At 34.8% G+C, this 11899-nt stretch overlaps 1 long non-coding RNA gene across 1 annotated transcript in view; it reads left to right on the forward strand.

Moving 5' to 3' along the window:
- Positions 962–11899, forward strand: part of LOC109335713 — a 12416-nt gene continuing 1478 nt past the window's right edge. Inside the window, exons 1-2 of the long non-coding RNA XR_002106237.1 lie at positions 962–1101; positions 4188–4189. This is a non-coding gene — a long non-coding RNA (uncharacterized LOC109335713). The remainder of the gene's footprint in view (positions 1102–4187; positions 4190–11899) is intronic.

Raw genomic sequence — 11899 nt, forward strand, 5'->3', positions numbered from 1 at the left:
TATCATCACCCTTTCTATAGCATGATAATTCTCCATACTAGGTCTACTGGTAAACCTGCATAATAATCCCACAACATAGGCAATATCGAGTCTAGTGCAATCAGTAGCATACCGAAGGCTACCAAAGATGCTCGCATACTCAGCTTGTCTTACACCTTCACCAGTGTTCTTAAAAAGTTTTACACTTAGATCGTATGGTATGCTAGTAGGTTTACAATCAAAATATTTATATTTCTTTAAGATCTTTTCCACATAGTGAGATTGATCCAAAGAAATTCCTTCTTTTGACCTAGTAATTTTTATACCAAGGATTACAGTTGTCTCTCCAAGGTCTTTCATCTCAAAGTTGTTACACAACAATGATTTCACATTATTCACAACATGAATGTTGAAATCAAATATGAGTACGTCGTCTACATAGAGACATATGATAGTGAAAATGTCATTTTCTAATTTGTAATAAATGCATTTGTCACTTTCATTCACCTTAAACTCATTCGATACCATTAAGTCGTTAAAATTTTCATGCAACTGTTTAGGTGCTTGCTTAAGACCATACATCGACTTATCTAACTTGCAATCCTCATTTTCTTGCCCATGTATTACAAAATCTTCAGGTTGTTCCATATAGATTTCTTCTTCCAAATCAATATTTAAGAAAGCAGTCTTAACATCCATTTGATGTACTAATAAATTATGTATCGCAACGAGCAATATTAGTACTCTAATGGATGTTATTCTAGTAGCAGGTAAAAAGGTATCAAGGAAATCTACATTCTCCCTTTGCTTGAAACCCTTGGATGCAAGGCGAGCCTTGTATTTATCCACTGTCCCATCAGGTTTCTGTTTCTTTTTCAATATCCACTTACAACCAATTGGTTTGAAACTAGGAGACAAGTCAACTAAATGTCAGGTCTTGTTAGACTCTAGAGAATCCATCTCATCATTTATGGCATCTTACCACAAATCAGCATCCAAAGAAGTCAAAGCTTCTTTGAATGTTGATGGATCATCTTTCAATGTATAGACCATATAATCAGGTACATACTCTCTAGCAGTCCTTGCTCTCTTACTTCTTCTAGGTTATATTTCTAACCCATCGTTATTATCATTAATGTTAATCAAAAGTATGTGACTAGTCGTTATGCCCCCACTATTCATCTATTTAAAAGGGAAATTCATTTCATTGAAGTCTACATCGTTGGACTCAATGATCACTTTCGCTTTAAGGTCATAAAACTCGTACATCTTATTGTTTACAACATACCCAATGAATACACATTCATAGGCTCTACTTGCGAGTTTAACTCTCTTGGGGTCTGGTATCCGGACATAAGCCAAACAACCCCAAGTTCTCAAATAAGACAAGTTTGGTTGTCTATTCTTAATAATTTCATATGGGGAAATTTTGTTTTTATTCTTCCTTGGGGACTCTGTTTAGCACATAGCATACAATTAATAAGATTTCCCTACATCAAGAGTGTGTTGCACTAGAACTTAACATTATAGCTACAACTAATTCAATCAAAGTTTTATCCTTTCTTCCAGATTACCATTCATTTCAGGTGAATATGGTGCAGTTGTTTCATGAATAATGTCACTTAATTTATAAAAATCATTAAACATGTTAGACCATACTCAGTGCCTCTATCACTTCTGAGTTTCTTTATTTTCTTATTGAGTTGATTTTCAATTTCAGTTACATATAACTTAAACATGTCAAGAGCTTCACTTTTATTTTTCATAAGATATACATAAGTAAAATCAGAGCAAACATCAATAAAAGTGATAAAGCAATGTTTACCATTTCTAGTTATTGTTCCATCTTATTTACATATATCTGAGTGTATTAAATCTAAAGGCTCAGACTCTCGTATTACTGAGTTATGAGGTTTTCTTGAAATTTTCACTTGACTGCATGATTCACAAATTTCAAAATCATTTTTAGATAACATCGGAATTAAACCTAAGCTACTCAAATTTGAAATTGCATGTTTATTAATATGATAAAGTCTAGAATGCAAATATTAAAATCACACATGTAAACATAATTATAAATTTTATTAATAGAAACATCAACACTTAATTTAAAGATGTCATCAATGGCGTACCTTTCCCAACAAATACCTCATTCTTAGTAAGAGTATACAAGTCTGCTCTTATGGTCTAGGTAAAACCAGCCTTATTAAGAAGAAAACCAGAAACCAGATTCTTCCTCGTCTCTGGAGTATGCATCACATCTTTGAGAATCAGAGTCTTCCCAGATGTAAACTTCAGCTCCACATCACGAGTTCCAACAACAATAGTGGCGTGGGAGTCACCAAACAACACATTCTTATCATTGTCATCTATGTATTTTTTAACGTAGCACAGTCATAGCAGACATGGTATGATGCGCCAGTATCTATCCACCATCCATCAGTTCCTCCAACCATAGTGACCTTAGATAATACGGCCACAAATGGCTCATCAGCCATGTTGGCCAGTGGAGGAAGATCCATACGTTTATTTCTACACTAGCGTGGCATATGACCTAGCTTCCCACACTTGAAGCAGATAAACAGTTTGCAGAGTCATTCTTAGTAAGTGCCTTAGCATATTGGACCTTTTGAGGGTTCCAATTCTTGTTGCAACTAGTGTACTTAGCCATATTTTCATTGTGGTTATGATTCTTGAAGTTAGTGGCAGAAGGCTTCAGAATCGCACTTGAGAATTTCTTCTTAGTGCTATTGTTGGAGACAATCATCACCTCTTCTCTTTGATCTTGCTTACGAGCCTCTTCTTCAATACAAAGATGAGTGATCAAAGATTCCAAAGATATTTCTTTGGTCTTATGCCTCATAAGATTTTTAAAGTCCTTCCAGCTAGGAGGCAGTTTGTCAAATATGACAGCCACTTGGAATTTCTCATCTAGGAACATACCCTCGGAAATTAACTCCTGAGAAAATTTAGGTATCTCATGAGACTTAGACTCTACTGATTTATCATCAGTCATTTGATACTTGAGGTAGCAGCTAACAACATACTTTTCGGTCCCAGTTTTCTCGGTATCATATTTCTTTTCAAGTGCATACCAAATTAATTTGGCAGACTTGTATGGGGTGTAGTAATCATATAGATCATCATACAACTCGTTCAAAATGAAGTTCTTACATAAGTAATCACTTTCATTCCAGGGAGCTAGTTCAGTAGCCAGTTTATCTCTTTCCTCTTTTTCAGCCTCTTCCAGCACCACTGGGATGTCGGTTTTTAGAATATGGATAACCTTTCTCATAGTGAGGAAACGTTTTATCATATGTTGCAAACGTTTGAAATTTGTCCCATCAAACCGAAGTGGCTTGTTCAAGTCATATCTCTTTGATCCAGTCATATTATCTATGAATGTCATTGTAGTAGAATCGTCTTAAAATTGTTGTTACTGTAGCTCACAACAATTCTGAATCACACGAAATAATCCTTACTGGCTGAGTCACGACCAGGTTTCTCTCTTTAAGACGTTTCGTGGTACTACTAAAATTGTGCAAGCAGACTATCAATCACGCCGTCCCTAGGATAAAATAACACAGTTCTTTGTTATACGATGTCTTGCTGCACTATAAGAATCACTCTCGAATACACCCACAATATGGTTACATGTGCCAATTCTTTTCCCACAATACTGACTAACCGTGTCAATTCTCGAAATTCCCACTTTGGCTGCACGTGCCAATTCTCAAATTCCACGGAAAGAAAGGGGGAGGGTTATTGGAAATGCATCGATAGAATATAAGAGGGAAGAAAGAGAAGTTGAGAGGCAAACTCATTCAACTTGATGCAAATTGTAATGTGGGGAGGAGGCCTCTATTTATAGCCTAAGGCCTCCAACAGCTCCCCTATCTTATGGTGCAAAAGATCAAACGACTATATGATCCAACGGTGCAAAACATTACCACCCAACGGCTCTATCACCAACGATTCTATTACCAACGGCTCTATCACCAACGGTTCTATTACCAACGGCTCTATCACCAAATGCTATGTGATAAATGTGTGTGTTGACTTGGTCAACACACGGTCCAAACCCAAATAGCCCAAAATAAAATGAAATCAATAAATGTTTATTTAAAATTATGTTGGGCCCAAGCCCAAGCCTAAACCCGAACACGATCTGAGCTGAGTCGGCTGGACGATAGCGGAGGAGGTGGTAGTGGTGGTGCACACACGCGCATGTGTGTGGAGGGGTTTTGTTTGAGTGAGTCCTCACCCACTCACAAAACCCATTGTACCCCTTGGGCAATCCCAAGGTTGCAATTTAAGGCTTATAAAGCCTTTCAACTTCTCTCCTCCAAGCAATGTTGGACTAGTGAGTTTTTTTATTTCACAAACCCAAAACGCACCATAAATGGTCACATTAATGTGCATTAAAAACCACTTCAAAACCTCATTCTTTCAAAAAATCCTAACAATTTTTTTGGCTAGATGCTCTGCTCGAGTTTCCAAATTCCTCACAGAGGTATCAATATTCTTTTGGTTTGCCAAATTCATCTCCATGAACTGAATTAGTATGTCCTCTAGTTTTGAGCTTGTATCCTCATATGGTTATTGGTAAGGTGTTTGTAGTGCATCGTGCCTCCATGGTGGATCATAAGTTTGGTTAAATCCTCAGTTGTTGTCCTGATAGTAGCTGCGCTGGTTTTTTTGAGTCGCGGAAGGCTCCTTTTGGAGGGGAATAAAATACTACAGGGAGTATTTAAGCTTGGGGTGACACACAAAAAAGGCGCCTTTTTTTGTAACACCTCAGTTCTGACATGCGACCTCCCAGGCCCATGAATATACTAAGTGTGTCACCCCCAAGCTTAAATACTCCCTGTAGTATTTTATTCCCCTCCAAGGGGAGCCTTCCGCGACTCGAATCTGTGACCTTAGGGATAAATAGTCATTATACCACTAGCTTAATGGTAGCGACTCAGTGGTATAGTGACTATTTTTCCCTGAGGTCACGGGTTCGAGTCGCGGAAGGCTCCCCTAGGAGGGGAATAAAATATTGCAGAGGGTATTTAAGCTTGGGGGTGACACGCTCAGTATATTCATGGGCTTGAGAGGTCGCATGTCGGAATTGGGGTGTTACATTCTCTGCTTGAGGAGATAAACAATAGTATTTTGGGTGATCACCATAGTACACATCACACTCATCATTTGTCGGCCAAGAGGAGAGTTGATAAGTTGTTGAGGAAGACTGGTCATTTGTTCAATGAAAAAATTCAGCTGCTGAGAAAGCATCATGCTTTCGGCCATAAGTGCATCATAGGTGTCCAAGTCGTAATTCAACATCATATAACTCATGGTTCACTCTGAACCTTACCCTACATAAACAACTCAAACAAAACTACTAGTGCACATCAATTCCCTCGGAGAGAATAAAATAAAAAAATAAAAAACATAAAGCAATAATTTTTTTGATGTAATGCTAAGTATCTATACGCAAATCCCTGACAATGGCGTTATTTTCCAACACACAAATTGGTCAATTAAATTATCAAATCGGGTTGTTGTAAACATGTATAAAATATTGTCAAAACTACAAGGACTTGCTTGATAATAGCTTTTTAACTAAAAATTGTTATTCAAAGTTGGTTTTAAAAAGGGTTTGGGTAGGTTTTTTTTGTTAACCAATTACTAACTAAATGGTTAAACAATTTGGAATAAAGGTGTTGGGATTGAATTTTACTACTCATTATCAATACACACTTGACTCAAAATACTAACTCATTTAACAATGATTCTTCCGCACAAATAACCTTGAAGACACTAAAAGCTAATTTCTTACTTAATTTAGTATCTTACGCTAAAAAGCTCTATGTTTAGTACCTTTACACACAAGATGAATAGTTTTGACTCACAAAATCAAACTTTTATGTCTAGTAGTATGTTCAAGTGAAACTAAGTTAAAAGCAATACCTCAAATGTACTAATCATCAATGCCTGGTCATATTAGTAGCTCACCAAAATATCCATGTGTCTAGCAACTAAATAAGATGAAGATATATAAACCAGTAAGCATAACTCTATGTCTAGTAGTCTATGTTAATAAGTTTGAGAGTTATTATTGAATTAGCTCTATGTATAGTAACTAATATAACAATTTGTACGAAATGACAAATTAATATAAATATATGTCTAGAGATTATACCAAATTGATGAGTTGAATAAAGTCTAAATTACAACAAGGACTTCTCCATTATTTTCGTTCAAAGTCATACAAAAGGTAATCAATCTTAAAGTAAGTATTAAGCACAAGAATAACTCATAAGAATCAAAACATAGTGAAATAACACAAATTTGAATCAAGGTGTATACATGAAGATCATATTTTATTCAATCCTAACAAGGAAGAGGTTTAGCTACACATTATCATGGTAACTAAACACAAAGATACAAAGAGAAAAACTAAGCTCAAAGGAGAAGAAATTACCACCTCAAAGAGCATAGATAGGCCCCTCTAACCTTTTTCCTTGCTTCTAAACCTCAACCCAAGTGAAACTACCCTAAAAACTAAAATAAATTGAGTACAAAGTGTTTATATTCCATTGTATCTTACAAATCCAAGTTAAACTTGTTTAATAGTGTCTAAATTTTGGTTCTCACGTTGAGTGCACCGCTTTGTTTAGTCAAATGCGACCTTTCAGCGCACCACATATCCAAAATTAAGCTCGATCTAACGGTGAACAAATGCGGTGTTGCAATTTTACTCGGACTACTCATGGTTGAATCTTTGCTTTTGCTTCAAACTTAGGTTTTTGCAATAATCCCCCCGTTTTTTGCCTACACAAACACTCTCAAGATATTTGGAAATTCTATATATTTTATTCTTTCAGGATCAATTAACCAATAAATTGGATTAAGTAAAGAGTTAAAGTAACACAAAATGGATAGTTCAAATATGATATTTTGGCAATTAAAAACTCACCCCAACTTAGAACTTTGTTTATCCTCAAACAATAGTCCAAGCTACAGTTTTCAAAAATATGCTTGGATTTACACAAATATGAATCATACTACAATGGTCGTGGAATGCAACTCAAATAGATGTCGCTCACACAATTTGGCAAGTAAAAATAATGAACTTCAAGACTTAAGGCAATGGATGGTGTCCACATTATGCACATCATACTTAGTTATATATATGAACTATAACATCTCATCAATAAACAATTCATATGTCGTTAAATCATGAAATGCATCTCTCTTAAAAAATTCACTCTCTCAAGTAGCGTATGTCTCTCATTAGCATGGATTGAACAAACAACAAAATTAGTTTTGATATTCTCTCATAATCATCAATAATAGTATACAATGTGGATCATTAAGGTCTTCCTTATAGTTGTAATATGGTTGAGCTACAAATAATTTGGTTTTTCCTTATAACAAAGATCCTAGTAGGCTAAGAGAGTAATTCTCAAACTCACTAATACACAAGTGTATTAAATTTCTTCTTGTACTATAAGAAAACTTTGTACCCTTTTTAATTTCATTACACCATCATTCATATTTTCATCATCCTCTTTTTGTAAGGTTTTGATATTTCATTTTATGAGATGAAGTGATCATTTACAACATAATTTTACAATATATTGTTTCTTTCCACTTTTTTCACATACACTATTCCTTCTCCCCAACTTGAAAACAACCACAATGTATAACAATATAACACAACCTTTCTTATCCTACTAGAATTAGGAGGTGGTTATTATGTTCATTCCTAGCTTAGGGATCATAATCAATAAAACATTTAGGGATCAAAGGGGCTAACAAAAGATAATGCATTTTGGGTAAGCTTTTTGGTGAGCTTGTTATTTTTCAAGAAACAAGTGCCTTGATCATTTCTATATCTTATACAAACATAGATACTTAGAGACCAAGCAAAACTAGAAGTGCAAGTCAATGACATCTACTCATAAGTATCGAGTTTATAGTGTGTTAGCTAAAAAACTCACACCACTTAGTGTATTATACATTCCTTCTGATTTTAGACAACTTCTTGTTACAATTTCTAAGATCTATATGATCATAGTTGCTAAACATGACAATTACAATTATGAGTGCAACCACACAATTTCAAAAATCAATCATTCACTAAGCACTCATATTTTCATCCAAGCAAAATACCTAATCAAATTAACCCAATAAATTCCCTATAACTCAGGAATTTCAGAATTTAAAAAAAAAAAAAACCATGCAATATACATTCTAAATAGGCAAGCACACAATGCAAAAAATGAAAAGGGAAAAGAAAATACTATAAAATTGGAGCTAAGTTCCAAATCAAATCCATTGCTTTGTCCCATCCATGGAGTTTGGGTTGTCCTCAATCCAAGAGAATCGAGCATACAAAGACATTTTTACCAACTAAGTTTCAATACACGCATGAAACAGACATCAAAGGTACAAGGATAATGAAAATAAAAAACAGAAAACAACAATGACATTAGGTTGTCTCCTAGTAAGTACATTTTTAACGTCAATAACTTGATAGATGATGTGTCTTTAAGGATCACACAGTTGGCGCAACCAAAGCAGCACAAAATTTGATTGCATATACCGCTATTGGATAATATTCAAACTCTTTGAACATGAGTAAATCGGGGTTATCTTCTTATTTTCCTCTCTACTCTTCCATCCCATTCTATGACTGAATCTTTCTTTTTTTATTGTTTGATTATCTTAATAAGTACTACTGACTTGCTCTTATTTGTTTCAACCTCTCTCTCAAAATCATTATCGTTCTCTTCTTAAATAACCCTATCATTCTCATAAACCAACGTCTCATCAATATCATTACCAATCAACTCACCAATTGTTGTTGTGATGGGGCTGCGTTGCTCCTCATAATTGTGTTCAATGCTGGTATGGAATGATTTTGTTGCTCTTCTACTATCTGCTTTACTACTTGATCACTCATTTCCTTGGCCAGATGCCCCACGTGAGTCTCCAAATTTCTCACAGAGGTAGTAATGTTCTTTTGGTTGGTCATATTCATCTCTATAAACTGAATTAGTATATCCTCTAGTTTTAAGCTTATGTCCTCATAAGGTGGTTGTTAAAGTGCTTGTAGACTAGGTGACCATGCATTGTGTCACCATGCATTGTGTCACCATGGTTGATCGTGTGTTCAGTTAAAATCCTAGTTGTTATTTTAAGAAGGATTTTGGTTGGTTTGTTTGATTATCTAATTACTAAATAATTGGTTAAAATCTAATGTCTTAGTCAATTTACTAGCTGATGCAATAAAGAACTATGTCTAGTCTATGCATGTGAAAGTGAGTTAAATGCAACACCTCAAATTTACTAATCATCAATGACTTGGTCATTAGTAGGTCATCAAAATAGCTTTATGTCTAGCAACTAAATTAACCAAATGAAGGTATATGAACCATTAAGTATACCTCTATGTCTAATACTCTTTGTTAACATGTTAGAGAGTTATTAAGTTATTGAATTAGCTCTATGTCTAGCAACTAAGACAACAACATGCACGAAGTGATAAATTGATTTAAATCTATGTCTAGAAATTGTACCAAATTGATGAGTTGGATAAAGTCAGAATTATAGCAAGGATTTCTCCAATATATTCGTTCTCATGTCATACAACAAGGTTAATGATGAGTGTGAAATTGTGCTATATTTGTATTGCATTTAACTCACATTGTAGGACATAATTAGGATTTTAGGATAGTTTTTATTCTTTATTTATGTTTGTTCGGGTTAAGTTTGTGTTCTTGGTTGTGTCATGCATATCAAACAGATTCAGGCTAAAAAGAGCGAAGATTGGATGCAAAAAGGAAAGAAATGGATGTTGAGACCATGGGAAAACAAACTAAAGGAGAAAAAGAATCTTAAAGCTTAGAATCGGGTTAGTGAAGGACGCCAATGAGCTTGGAAGCAAGAAAAGAAGTGTCAGGACACGGCCAGGTTGTGCACAAGCCCATGGTTGTGTGTGAATTGAACAATTTCAACCCCAAACTTAGGAGGTTACACAATCAGGTTGTGCCCTAATCCATGGTCGTGTAACCAAGTCGTGTACTGAGACACGGCCATGTGTTGGACAATGTTGGAAGCCAGCAAATGGAGGGCATGATCCACGACTAGACTGTATGTAGACCCACGATCATAGATCAACTATTTTGCTCCAAAATTTAATATTTTAAGATAAAATTTGATGGGCTTAGCCCGATCCCTAGTAATTATGATAAATTAGGATTCTCTCTATCAGATTGAAGATGTTTTTTTTTTACTTTGGTTAGGTTTTAAGATATCTACTTTATCTATGTTCTCATTACAATCTTGTAATCTCATCTTTACCATGAGTGGGTAATTCCCTTTGTTTCTAGAATAGGGGCTATGCCCGTTTACATTCAATAAAGACTTGTTTCTACTTCTATTTAATTGAGTGTTGGGATTCGAATCATTAAATTGAGGGTTTATTCAAGTGAGTTGTTTGGTCAACAAATTGGACCTCCTAGATTTATTGGGAAAGGACCGAGAGGTGAACCCAACTTAGGATTTTCGAGGGTTTTCTGGGAATTCCCTTGAGTTGCTATGAAGTAATTGGATTGAAAGGTCCAAGTAAAGAATTCAATTGAGAGTAGGTACGACTTCAATCGATGAATACATGTTTCAGAGCTAGAAAGAGGAATACACATATTAAAAGAGAAATTCACCCTCATGACTTAAAGTTCATGAAAAGAAGCGAAAATGACGATTTATGAGTATAAATGTGTGAAGGAGATCTTTGCTCCTGACCTTGGCAAGGTTTTGATGAAGACACCAAAATCACCAAAAAGAAGAAATTGAAGAATACTTATGAAGACAAAGAAGATTAAAACTTCAAGAAAATTAGATTAAGTCTCTATAGGTACTTCTATCCTAAAACTCTTAAATATACAAAGTAGTAATGCTCAAACTATTTTTTAAGAAAAATGAAACACTTTAAAAATACTCAAAATATTTTTAAAATAATGTGTAACGGGTTACTTCATCTAAGTAACAAGTTACATGTGTGAGAAAAAGAGTTATCGAACTTTAAAACTGTTCAGAGTAATCCATTACTGCATTTGAGTAACAAATTACCAGTTTTACAAAATTTGATGAACCGATTACCCAAATGGTGTAATCGATTACTCTAATTCGTTTTTAAATAAACAATGGACAGAGAGTTTGGGTAATCGATTACCCATTATCAATAATCGATTACTGAAGACTGTTGCATGAGATTTCAGATTTCAAAATGAAATGTTTTCACTCCAAACAAAATCTCTTCACTTCAAACAACTCCTACACTTTGAGAAAGACACCATGGGTGTTTGGAAAGTCTATATAAACACTCTAACTCTCACAACACAAAACAGAACAATACACAACTCTTATAAAATTTCAAAACGCTCTTAAACTTATTCTGAAGTTATTTCTCTACACTTTTTGCAGCTAGCACTCAAACTTTCAAAAGTTATTTTTCTGAAGTTGCTTAGAAGTGTTTCAAAGTTTTATAAAAGAGCATTATAATTTAGTATACTTAAAGAGTTGATTGGATTACAAGTTATACTACTGTCATACTTGTAAAGGCAATCTGCCATTGTTCTACATTCTTCAATATTGTTACTGAATCCTTTCTTTCACGGGGTGTGAAAAGAAAGGGGATTAGAATCACTTGGAAAGGTGTTTTCCAAGAGTGAATAAGAATTAGGGGGTGTGTAAGGTACATAGAAATCTCGGTGTGAGATATTATAATTACAACTCATAATTCTTAGTGAAGAAATCTCTTGTGATACAAGAGTACTGGACGTAGCCTTCGGTGGACAAGAAGGTGAACCAGTATAAAATCCTTGTGTACTATCTTCTCCATTATCTCTTTGATTTATTCCTT

The sequence above is a fragment of the Lupinus angustifolius genome, chromosome LG20 (assembly GCF_001865875.1).
Source record: "Lupinus angustifolius cultivar Tanjil chromosome LG20, LupAngTanjil_v1.0, whole genome shotgun sequence".
Classification (NCBI taxonomy): Eukaryota; Viridiplantae; Streptophyta; class Magnoliopsida; order Fabales; family Fabaceae; genus Lupinus; species Lupinus angustifolius.